The sequence below is a fragment of the Taeniopygia guttata genome, chromosome 1 (assembly GCF_048771995.1).
Source record: "Taeniopygia guttata chromosome 1, bTaeGut7.mat, whole genome shotgun sequence".
NCBI classification, from domain to species: domain Eukaryota; kingdom Metazoa; phylum Chordata; class Aves; order Passeriformes; family Estrildidae; genus Taeniopygia; species Taeniopygia guttata.
This window is the reverse complement of record NC_133024.1, coordinates 27,695,267-27,708,544: the sequence shown is the minus strand read 5'-3', so window position 1 is coordinate 27,708,544 and position 13,278 is coordinate 27,695,267. Positions and strand designations below refer to the sequence as shown.

General features: G+C 39.2%; 1 protein-coding gene across 1 annotated transcript in view; it reads right to left on the bottom strand.

The window, feature by feature from the left end:
• The window catches only part of CASR (calcium sensing receptor), a 74,478-nt gene that overhangs the window by 52,491 nt on the left and 8,709 nt on the right, over positions 1-13,278 (bottom strand). The window lies entirely within an intron of this gene.

The window sequence follows — 13,278 nt, the reverse complement described above, 5'->3', positions numbered from 1 at the left end:
AATGGGCAGGGAGGAATACAATCCTGTACGCTATACACTGACCCCTGGAATAGGAACAGTGACCCTCATCTGCCTATGATCAATGTGATATGCAAGAACTTGTTTGTCAGTTATGATTATTTACTTTATTAAGCCAAGAAACGCTGCCTGGGCCTGTGGGGCTACATTTTGTGGCTGTGGATGTCAGTAAGATAATACCACGGATCCATGACAGGGAGCCAGTACTGGCAAGTAGCAACACCAGTGCAAACAGCCAGTGTTGCTCTCCTCCATTGCACCCCCTGCCCTCTCCAGGGATACATCATATTATTTACAGGTTTGTAGGAAGCAAACTTTCCACAATGATTTGTAAAAGATGGAGTGGACAAGTATAAACACTTAATTTTTTATAGAATTCATCTTGAACCCTACAGATGCATGTTATCTGCCCTATAATATAAGAGGATGCTGGAAATTACCATCCAGATTCAAATCACAGTCCATTCAGTATAAGAACCAGCCTCCAGTTGTATCCAGTGATGCCTGCTTCAAAAATGTTCAGTTAGAAAATTATAGGGCTGGTGTAATAAAGGGCATGTCTTGCGCCACTAGCTAGCAGTTGATTAATGTCCTAAGCAAATAGGAAAAGATTTATGAAAACCAGCCTTAATTTTAAAAAAAGAAAAAAAAAAATCAAACACTCCTGTGAACAAGGTATTCCCCTATTGGAATTTCCCTGTCATTCTCCTTAGCTGATACAATCACCACAGATATCACAATCTCACTGTGATTTTTTATTGCATCAATACTGGAGGTCATCAGGAGCTCCAAAGAGTCATCAAAATAGATCTTGAATCCTCACTTTAGCTTTCTCCTGCAAATTCTGGCAGTTTAGGTTAAACTGCTGTGATGACTCAATTAACAAAATCAGCTGGATTTGGCACTGAGGAAGACCAGGAGCATGACACTTGCTGGGGAGACTGCCCAGATGAAGAGCACACTCTTTAGGACTAGCACCTCAAATAACTAAATCCAAAGGAACACGTCTAATAATGCTCAAGTATGGGCTCCTTTTAACTACATCTATCTCAAGAAGTCCCCTATCATGCTTTTAAACCAGAAAAAGGCTAGGAATTGTATCTTTCTCACATCTAGATTTATTTAGTTGGTGAATTTAGTATTACTACTACCACATTCTTCAGGAATTTTCATATGATTTAGCTGGTAACTAAGGTATTGTTCAGTGAGAGTAAAGGCAGCAGAACTCAAGTAGAAGTAGGGACAAGCAAAGCTATTTAGCTTCCAAAATAATCTGTATTCACAGCAAAGGATTTCATCCATTATCTGCATTGCACAAAAATAAAATTCATAAGAGTGCATGTATTATTTTTCTTTCAGCACACAACACCTTATGTTCTTGAAACAGCATATTTTTGAAATCAGCCTCTTTTCTGGCACAGATCCTCTCTGAAATAAAGCAAGGGATCCCAGGCTTTAATGAACTGAATTGCTAGGCTTTGTGTGCTCCGCCTTTCTAAACAGGGCCTGTTCCCATTGTGTTAGATATTACAACATATCTTTTTCCAGTTCATAATTTAAGCATGATTGGTGAGGAATACCAGAGCTTCAGGGCAGGAGAGACGACATCCTCCTCTGCATCATTTCCATATCCAACAGAGAGTTCCCAGCAGCTTGGGAATAGAATCAAATACAGGTTTTGTGCCATGGAAAGAATTGAAGAGCACCCTGCTTTCTTGCACAAACTGGCATGATATGAATGATTGAAGGCTCTCAGCTGGATAGGGAGCGTGGATGCTGGAATACCAGCTGTATGTCAGGAGAGTGGGATTGCCCACTACTCCCAGACTTAAGGGCAGGGAGGGGAGCTCTTGACTAGCAAGCAAAAAACTAATACCAGAACTACTGGAAGATACTTGAAAGCTTTCGTGGTCTTCATGGCCTGTTCTGCCACATGGTCCAGAAATCAGAAGACACCATGGCCACTCACTTCCTCTGTGCGTCCCTGAGAAACGCAATTGAGTTAATTGACCACAATATGGCCACTTCTTGTTAACACAGCACTTTCAAAAATAATATTCTTTTATTGACTTCCCCCTCACTCCTTTTTGAAGGTGATCTTTCTGGAGCAGAAAAACACCTGGGGTCACACTCTGGTGAGCCCCAGCCGCCTTGCCTGCCAGCCAGCTCTGCAGCTCTACGAGCTTCATCTCCGGGACGACGGTGTGACTTTTGGAGGCTCTATGCCTCATTTAGCCCTGGTAATGGCCTAATTGGGCTGGAAAAATGCAGGAGCAGGAGCATGATAAAGAAACAACTCTGCTGTGCTTATTTCAGCAGGTGGAAAAAAGAGAAGAGGGAGAGAAGGGGAGGGGGGAGGGAAGAGAAGAGAAGAGAAGAGAAGAGAAGAGAAGAGAAGAGAAGAGAAGAGAAGAGAAGAGAAGAGAAGAGAAGAGAAGAGAAGAGAAGAGAAGAGAAGAGAAGAGAAGAGAAGAGAAGAGAAGAGAAGAGAAGAGAAGAGAAGAGAAGAGAAGAGAAGAGAAGAGAAGAGAAGAGAAGAGAAGAGAAGAGAAGAGAAGAGACGAGACGAGACGAGACGAGACGAGACGAGACGAGACGAGACGAGACGAGACGAGAAGAGAAGAGAAGAGAAGAGAAGAGAAGAGAAGAGAAGAGAAGAGAAGAGAAGAGAAGAGAAGAGAAGAGAAGAGAAGAGAAGAGAAGAGAAGAGAGAAGAGGCAAACCCACCAAACATATTTTCTACCTTGACTAGATATTTATGTGCATAGTTTTATTTATAATGGGACATTATGCTGACTAGTCCTGCTGGTAGCAGGATTAATGCGTCAAATGAAGGAATACCAGAAGGGGGCCAGATTAGGACAAGCATTTCCACTTCCAATTATTTTCCACAGCAATCAGCCCCATACCCATAGGGCTTCACTCCATCCCCACTTAGGTCTTGTAAGGGCTGAGAGAATAGGTGCTCTCATTATCTGAGGGGAAAGATGAGTGGGAGAAAAGGTGAGAGGAAAGGCAGGTGACAAGAGTGACTATTTCAGGAACAGCAAAGGAAGCAGCTCTGTCCATTCACCATTTCTCAACCATACTTTTTTCTCTCCTGGGAGGAATCTTGGTACCTACCCAAAGAAAACCATACTATCCTCTTTTGAATTCAAATTTTTTTTCCTGGCATCCCATAAGCCACTCAAAGAATGAAATGATACCCCTTGCCTCAGAAAATCTCAGAAAAAGTGGAAGAAATATAGACCCTTTTATAAGTTTCAAAAGGTGAGGATCCTCTTCCTTTAGGGATCTGTTCTTCAGCAACAAGAAGAGTAGAAGAGTGCAAGACCAGGGTATGAACCAGATTCCCCTTCACCTAAAGTGATAAACCAAAAAATTCACTTCACAGTGGAAGGGATAGCCTTCCCTTTGGATGGTCTTTTTTTTTTTTTTAACAGCTCCCAACAAGATCCCAGCTGTATACCTGACTTTGTTTCCTCCCTTTCCTGTCTGAGGGGGAGTCCTATAGCATCTCAGAGTACAGTCTCCTTAAACTGGAGCCAAAATTGCTCATACATTGGAGTCACAGAAGCACTCTGTACTTGCCACCATGTAAAGGACAGCCTACATCTATTTTAGTTCTCTGCCTTGGGGACTGGTACAAAATATCCTGTGTTTTATTCATGTCTCGTATTAAAACTTCCAAGAATAGATATTTGGCTGATAAAAGTTCCAGAGGATCCTGCTGTAAATCAGAACACATCCTCACTGGTAACATTTTAAAAATCTGATTGAGTCTTGGTGTTCTTATTTACATCACAGCCCTATAAGCATTTCCATCAACACAACAGCAGGGGCAGCAAACAGCATGGAGCAAGCACAAGCAGCCAATGCAAGGAAAAATAACTTAAGGATTTTCAGGCAACCTCTCATGCTTCCTTTGGGAAACTCACTGGAATTGTTCCTAATAACCTTTTACTCCTGTTTCCTGACTGCTTCTTATTACAATTTCCTTGCTAACGTGAAAAAAAAATGTGTTGAGGGGCAATTGCTGTACCCATCAAGTGGCCAGCAACAAGATGATTTTTAAGCTTCCTGGGGCTCTAGTGGTAATGTAAAAATTTCCCTGTGGGAGTTCAATCTGTGCAGCCACAGAATTGTTTTTGATGGACTGGAAATTTTTAGTGCTTGCCTTCATCTGGTAATTGCCTGGGTACCAACACTGGTGATGTGGTTACAATTACGATATTCAAGCAGAATGTGTCATGAATCAGTCAGAGGGGGCTGGTTTCAACCAGGCTTGGAGTTTAAACAGGACAAACTTTGACAATCATTATTCCTACTGATTGGTAGTGTAAAATCAAATGGGAAATGTAAATTAAAGTGTTAAGCTTATCCAGTCATGGACCAAAAATGCACTTCCAGGCACAAAAATATTTACACTAAACCAGAAGCTGTCTGAAAAAAAAAAGTTGGCAATAAAAATACTAAAGACCACTTATTTGTAGCATTGATGAAAGGGGAAAGAAAAACCACTAATAATTGCTAAGATTCTAAACATGCAGGGAATTTATGAAAGAAGTTTATAAGATCAAGGAAGTAGTAAATAGTTAACAGAGGTAAAGAGGCAAAAATGATATTTTTATAAATATGAAATGTGCCTGAGACTGGCCATGAGCCCATTGCTTGATGCGGGTGATAAAACTGTAAATGACAACCCAAAAAAGGCGGAAATATCGAATAAACATTTTGTCCTTCGCACATTGCTTTGTCCTTGGAATGAAGCTGTAGAAAGGATCATCCCATATTACGTCAGCCCAACAAAATTCACTGTAGGTAATAAAAGGAGATGTGAGACGAGATCTGCTAAAATTAAATGTTTTCAAATCAACAGGCCTGGAGTCTAACATAAACTAAATAAGGAGTTCTCTGAATCACTAGTGTTGATACTGAACAACTCATGGAAAAATGGGAAAATTTCAAAGGGTCAGAGAACGGCAAGTGTATGCAGTTACTAAATAACTACTAAAGAAGGAAGGCCCAGGAAACTATAGGCACCATACCCCAATATCAGTCTGGGTACACCAATGAAATTAAATAAGCCAGCAGTCTTTCTAAAAATCAATGAGGATAAAATATTATGAATTCAAACCATACTTTTAAAAACCTGCACTGTTCTTTTTATGAAATTATGAACTAGATAAAGACAACTATATAGCTACAACATGGGCATGTCCAAGGCATATGATTGACCAGATTAAAAGTTGCAATTAATAGATTCAGAACTTGTTCATGGATAGATCTTAAAGGTTTTGTTTAAGGGATGGTATCAATGAGAGGAGTATTTTCTAAAGACACCACCCAGAGATCTATCTCATTGTGAACCTATTCCATATTTTTTGATCAGTCCTCTAGATTATAAAATGAGCCATGTTTCTTAACAGCTGATACAAACACAAAAGCTAGCAGTGAAGAAGACAGTTTAAATGTATGATTGATCACTAATATTGGCATGTACAAAACTAAACTCTCCCCTGGGCACCAGTGTGCTGCGCTCAATGTACTCATCCTCCTTGTGGCTCTGCACTGAAATAACTCCATAATTCAATCTCGTGTTTCAAGACTTCTGTGGACAGCCTGCAGGAGGGAGAGGACTGCTCATTTTCTGATGCCCAATTTACCCGCACGCTCTAGGATGCTTGAAGGAAGACAAATCTTCACTGATTGGCAGCAATTAGACTGAGACCCTGAAAAAGTTGCACCAGTGTCCTGCTAGGACACAAAGGATCTATTTTTTCTTAAGTGCGTATGTTGGTCTAACTTGCTCACACGCTGAGGGTCAAATTTAAAGTCAGATATGGAATTAGGAAGGAATTTTCCATCCCACAAAGACTGGCGACAATCCCAAGTGCAACTAACTCACTGTTTTCTCTTCTTATCTCCCTAGACTTGTAGAGGGAGATGCAAATAACAAACTTAAACCCAGAGATTTAATAGACTTACAAGATCTTAAAACAAAAAAGGGACATATTTCTTTAGAGGTTGCAATCACTGCATGACTCAGAGGCTTGATTCTCCTGAGTCAATGAGGGGCAGAAGGCATGCATAGTGTTTTGGTACAGGAAAGGTATATGTGATGTTTCACTGTCTCACAGCAGTTGAGAGCTCAGGACACAACACAAGCCTCAGGGCATAAGGAGAGACAGTGTGTATAGACAATGCTGTAGATGTGCCACTGTTGTAAAACGAGAGCAATGTGATACTGAATTCTGCTGCAGATCATCAAAACTTTGGTTATTGAGTAATTCCTCCACTTAGATGCTTCAGCTGTTTAAGGCAATCCTCCTAGAGCCCATCTAACCAAAGTGACCAGAAAATGGGCTAAAAAGTAGCCACTAGTTAGAACTACTTCTGGTGTTGACAGATCAGCTTACTGACAAGAAAAGTGTTTCCTATAGTGTCAGCACTGTAAAAGTTGAAGTCTAGGTCACATGTATACTGGTCTCAAACATAAACAAAAAACCCTGATAATTTCCAGATCTGGAGCCCTTTTCCTGTGGGTGCTACTGTAGTGAAGCAGAACAAGGCTGGCTTGATGTTCAGATAGCAGGCTAAACCTGCAGTGTTAGCAATGGTGTGATGCTTTGTTTTGACTTACACACTGAAGAGAGCAAAGACAAGGCCTCAAAATAAGAATAAATATAGATGAGCAAGAGGTTATTTCATTGGTATCTCACTATTTAGAGAACTGCCCACACTTACAAAAGGAAAAGTAAACACTGAACCTGGAAATGCATACTCAAACCCTCACTGAAGTGATGTCTGATTTTCTCTGGTTTTTAACTGTATACAGATTCAATACTCAAAATGTACCCTTGCTAAGACCAAACCTACCAGATCTGTAGCCATCTAAAGAGCAATGTGTTACAAAATGAAAGGCAATACTCTTAAAATTATTCTATCTATGGAATTCCCTTCCCACAGGGAAGGGAAGACAGACCTAAGGTGTACCACAGGAATGCACTTGGATTCTGTAAACAAGAAAACTCTACTAAAACAGCAGACTGGCAGTAAAAAAGCACCACCACAACAGTCAAAGCAACAAACATTACCAAGTGACTGGGAACAGCAATTTTAAGCAAATCATTCAACCTTTTTTTTGTTGCTTACCTTGATTATGTCAGACAACATTGTTAAAGAGTCTTGCTAGAGACTCCATGACCTTTCCAAATTACAAAGGGTCAAGGCAGACTGCTCCTAAAATTTCAGAACACAGAATATTCACCTCTTTTGCTATTTACAATGCTAAAGGCAACAATTTCAAACAAACAAAGCACCCCCCTCTGAGTCCTTCCGCAAGGAATCAAGGAGAGCACAAAACTACCATTAGCATTTGTAACCTCTTTCTGAGCTAAACCCATTAGCTACAGAAACATTGCTAAGAAAACAGTAATAGGAGGTACTTCAGTGAACAACTACATCAGCAAGATTTCAAGTGTTCACTGTATATGCCTGATTTCTTGCCAGCTTCATTTCTTGCTCATTTACTTCTTGTGCAACGTTGAATGCAGCAAAAGAAAAAAAAAAAAATCTCTGCTTCCCTATCCAATAAATAGATAACAATTAGCTGTGACCACTTTTGTGGAGGATGGAGGATGTTGAGACTGAATAATTGTTCCTCAGCAAAATGAAAGAACACAGTATTATTATATATAAAATTATGATAATGATCTGTGGACAGCTCTCATAGCTTCTCTCCATGGATCTAAGACTTCCAACCAAACATTAAATTAAACCTTGCCACCACACTCTTGGAAGACAATTGATACATTGCTACAATTTGTTTGCAAGTGGGAGAATGTAATCAACAGCTAATGCTTACATATCTAATTTTAAAAAATGCTTTCATGATTTTATTTCTAAATGTTTATTTAATTTCCCAAAAGTGAAACTGAGAAAAGAGTACTATTTCATGCCAGTCTCTCTCCACTCCTTCAGCTCTTTGAAATTTTACATCAAACCTGTAAATTCAATTTCTCTGTCTGGAGGCTCAGATCTAATAGCTCTGTCTGGAACATCAGTATCAAGGGATCTTGTCTTCAGAGTTTAGAGGAAAACAGCAAAGAGCTTTCTGGAGAGACCGAAAGAAAAATTCTATTATTTATTTTAGAGAAAGATTATTAAGAGGTGACCACCACAAGAACGTATTACTTTTATTAGTAGCTTCTCAGTATTGCAGTGTACACCAAAATTAATGTACACAGAAAAAAAAGAATGTACGCTCACCTATGTATAACTTGCCCAGGTTCTCTCTCCAGCAGAAATCATCACTGCTTATTTCAGAACAAGTCACAATGAGCTGGGATAGTTAACCTCCCACCTCAGGTCCCACCATCATCTCCAACAATTGAAAGTTTTTTAAGCACTGAGGCAAAAGGACATCATGTTTCTATCACTAAGTGTCATCATTTGCAATGAATATTCTTACTCCTAAGACTTACATCTTGTAGTCACATCATCACTTTTTAAAAACCCATTTTTGCAAGCCTGCTGTATTCTTGGGCCAGTAAATTTTCACTGGTGTTTAAATTTTCTGACATACTTACTGACATACATATCAAGGGTGTTTTTAAAAACCCACACTGATTTTCTGTCTTCAGTCTGTCCTGACTGAGCAACGCAGCTGGGTAAGTTTCCCAACCATATTACTGTGCACATGTTAAGACCATCAGGAAGAGTCAATGCTCAAACTGTACTCAGGAGACAAAAAATGAGGACTGCTCTGTGGAGATCCAGGAATCCAAGTTCAATTATTCCTTTTCCTGTTTGAAAGATGAGCAATTTTTCAGCCAATTGTCCTTACCATGAGTGTTTGCCATCATACCTTCTATTGAGAACTATAAATCAGACACTACCATTGCTCATATTTTTGTATTCTGGTGATTAATACTTCTGAATTTATAAACACATGTTTATATAGAGGTATTTAATGTATTTATGTATTTAGAAACATACAAACCCATCAGTGTGTCTTTGTGTGTTTGTCAGAATATATTCTATCAGCCTAACTGTTTCTATCAACTTTGCTGCATCTTCTGGAATCTAGCCATGATGAATAAAGTCTGCATCATAACTGCCCAGCAAAATTTGCAGCTTTAAAACAACTCAGTCTATATGGAAAAAAATAAAATCCAATGTCTCCTTTGCAAGGGCAGAGATTCCAAACCAATATGGTTACACAGGTCCATCACCTTAAGAGGTTCAGATCTTGAGACAGGTTTCTGTTTAAGCACCATTCACTATTAATGCATTTGACACATGTTGAAATGGAGCAATCATTGCAGTTAGATCAGCTTTCCCTAAGCCAGAGGGTTTTATATAGACCTATACATATGCAGACCTATAAATAAAGATCTATTTCCAATAGAGGTCCAGCAAAACACATTGCTACAATGATTGATAAAGTAAGAAATTCCATATATAAATTTTATATGCTTCCACAATTTGATTTACGTAATTTCAGTTTCTCTGTCAAATCCTACCCTCACTTCTTATTTGGAGCAATATAATCCACAACATCCTCAGTCTCTTCTTCCCTATTCACAGAGAACCACAAGCATCTGCTGTCTTGTTTTTGAACATGCTGGCAGTCTGCTCAGATGCCTGGCTCAGATCTCAAAAACGGATGTTTTAACCTGGGCTGAAGAACATGTATCTCACCTGCAGAACATGAACCTCCAAACATACTTTGCCAATGGTCAGACCACACAGCAAGAGGATCAAATCAAACGTGCCATGTGGGGAAGGTGTGACAATGGGAATTGTAGGGAAAATGCAAAGCCCCCAAAGCCAGGAACTGGATTAAAAGAGGACATAGCTTGGAACAAATGTTCAAACTCTGCTCTAATTTTTGAATGCAAAAGAGATGTCCAGGCAAACAACACTTGATGAGCTTCCATTCTCTTGATATGGTGTGATCTTAAAAGGACCCAACAGTCATACACCACATGCTTTCTGATTTAGGACCATGGAATAGCTAGTATTACTTGAAGAACTGTAAACTAAATTGATTCCCAATGCAAATTTCTAAGCAAATACTAAAATCTGTGTAAAGCTAATTAAAATTTCAGAACCTGCTTTCAATTTTACCCATATTTCTTTTGTAATTACCTGATTACTTATGCATGATTTAATCACACTGTAGCCAGGGAGCAGGAGTTTTTCCTCAAATCACAATTGAACATGAGTTATTATCTTGCTATTTTATATAAATGAATTTAAATAACTTCTGTCATGGAAACACATGACTTAGGACAGAGCTGAAGAAATAACTAGCTAAGCCTCACAACATGAGCTCAAGTCTGTACTGCTCTATTCATCCATTTTTTTTCATCTTTCATCTCAATATAGAATGAATGAAAATGACCTTTTGATTTTTTAATTGAGATTTGCTTTATCATACAATCTTTGTTCATACAGTCATAGGGTATTCCTAGAATAATACCATGTCAAACAGCTGTTACTGTAGTTTTCTATGTATTGATGTAGAGTCTTGGAACATGCATAATATTTCTGAAGAAATGGTCCAAGAAGATAGTGTAAGAAGGACAGCTCAGTTATCAATCTGCAGAGGAACCAGAAGATCCCCTTTCTTTGGGCATTTGTGAAAAACAGAGGCATAGTGAGTAAGAATTGGGATAGGGTTTGCAATCTGATATAGTTATGAATTTTGTTCACAATTAGGACATCTGTATATTTTTAAATGTAATTATTACTCAACCATTTAAGTTGGACTGTAAACATACACCGTGTTAAACAGATGTCAGGCCTGCAGAGGGTTTTACAAATGAAATAAACTCGGGACAGAGGTTTATTTTTTTTCCTTTTTACAATTTACACAATCCATGCAGATAAGGATTTTATTGCTTTATTAAGAAAAACAAAAGATAGCAGAAGGCAATGAATCTAAGCATCTGTGACCCCCCCCTATAGTTTGAACAGTTGACTGAGAAGAGACTTTGTGCTGCAGCAAACAATTACACAGAAGTAATCATTGCTGTACAAGTCATGCCAAGGTTCTCCAAGCTGTTCTTGGCATAAGACCAGCAAAGGTGAAACAAAAATAGCTTTATGTCATCCTTGCAATTGCCCAAATCAGTAACACAGAGAGAGGCCAGCTCCAGCCCTGCATGCAGTGTAGCTACAGGACTGCTCTGCCTATCACCCGCTTGCCCGTGGTTCCAGCAGGGTATTTGATAACTGAGGACCATGGGGAGAAGGAGAACTTTAATAGTTACAGGTGTTTTCCCAAGCCACAGGCGACATTAAGTGAGCTGGCTGGTACCAAGGCAATGGGTCTCTGGATTTTAGAAACAGCTCAACTGAAAAACTCTCCTCTGTGAACTTTTTGGATGAAACAATGCCATAATATTAACTTAGAGCACTTTAATTTAAACTGGGCTAAGTATACAGGCAAGACAGGCAGCGAGTACAGGCAAGGCAACTGAGAGCAGCTCAAGGAAGACTTGGGGTGCTGGTAGATGGAAAGATTGACATGACCCAGCAATGTGCACTTCCAGCACAGAAAACCTACCACATTCTGGCTGGCCACCAGATCAAGGAAGGTGATTCTCTCTTTCTACTCCACCCTCATGAGACCCCACCTGGAGTGCTGCATCCAGCTCTGGGGTCTCTGACATAAGAAGACTGGAAAAAGGAAATCTGAGGGACACTATACGGCAGCCTTCCAGTAAAAAAAGGGCTACAAGACAGCTGGAGAGGGACTTTTTATAAGAGGATGTAGTGACCATATGAGAGGTGATGGTCTTAAAATGAAAGAGATTTAGATTCAATATTAGGGAAAAAAAATCTTTCCTGTGAGGGTGGTGAAACACTGGAACAGGTTTCCCAGAAAAACTGTGGATGCCCCATCCCATCACTGGAAGTGTTTGAGGCCAGGCTGGATGGGACTCTGAGAAACCTGGTCTGATGGAAGGCATCCCTGTCCATAGCAGGGAGGTTGGAATGGAATGACCTTTATGCCTTCTTCCAACCCAAACCATCCTATGATCCCACAGGTCACTGTGCTCAATTTCTATCAGGCCACAGCACTGAAAAAAAAGATGAGAGCCATGAATTATCTAACTCTACTGCTAGCTCTTTGGCAAAATCATGTTCTCTTAATTAAGAGATATAGGTCTCATAATCCCTTTCCCCAACAGGATGTGAGCTCTTGCTCATCTAAAATGCTTAACCTAGGGAGGACATGAGCATTGTTAGGTACACAGCAGCACTGCTGCATTACATGCTAAACTAAGAATGATGAACTCTCTTTCCTTCCTAGTTGTAAGGTTATTAGATACCTGAATAATTTTTATTGCTTTTCTTCTGAAGAAGGTGGTGTAATATTAGTGCGAGCATCACAGAGATAAATTAACTGGCAATCACTGTCTAAAGCCAGAGACAAATATTAAAAAAAAAAAAAAAAAAAAAAAAGAAGAAGAAAAAAGGATGAATCCCAGTGAGGAACAAAATATTTAGGCTTTTATATGTTTCATATGCTTATCAAAAATTCCTCTTTTCAATCTCTGGGCTGGGAAATCAGATAATTTTTCAAAATTGAATGCAAGTTGCCATCTAAACCTATATTTAGATCAAGGACATGAATATGAACCTAAGCATCCAACAACAGAAATCTGAACCTGAAAATTATAGTTATGCATTTTTTCTAATTTAATAATCCTTGATACAAAATGGGAACTCATTACACTGCAATTAGACATTTTTAAAAGTTCTTTCAGATTTCTGAATGAAACACAATATCTGGATGCCAAGCTGTTGCCAACATTTTTACTGTCTGGAATTGTATGTTTAAAACTATATCACGTCAACCTTTTGTATTTCTGAGACAGCTATTTCAGTGTCTTTTGATTTACTATAAGAGACTTTTCAAACAAGGCTGTATAATGTAGGGTTGTTTCAAAGTGCCTATAATAACAAAATCTTACTAGTCCACATGTGTTGCGTGCAAGTGTACTCCTTATAATTTACAAAATGTTATTGTTTTTAATGGACATCACTCCAAACCTACCTGCCAGTTTGCAAATTGCTAACAGCAACAGGAAACTGTGAGGATAAACTGCACCCTTGGTGTCACCTACAGTCTTCTGCATCCCCCAGGTTGTTGGCACAACTGTCAACAACTCTCAGTTACATGTCAGTAATTTTTTGGGCAAGGTAAACGGAGAGAGGATACAAATTATTGTGTCAGCTCTG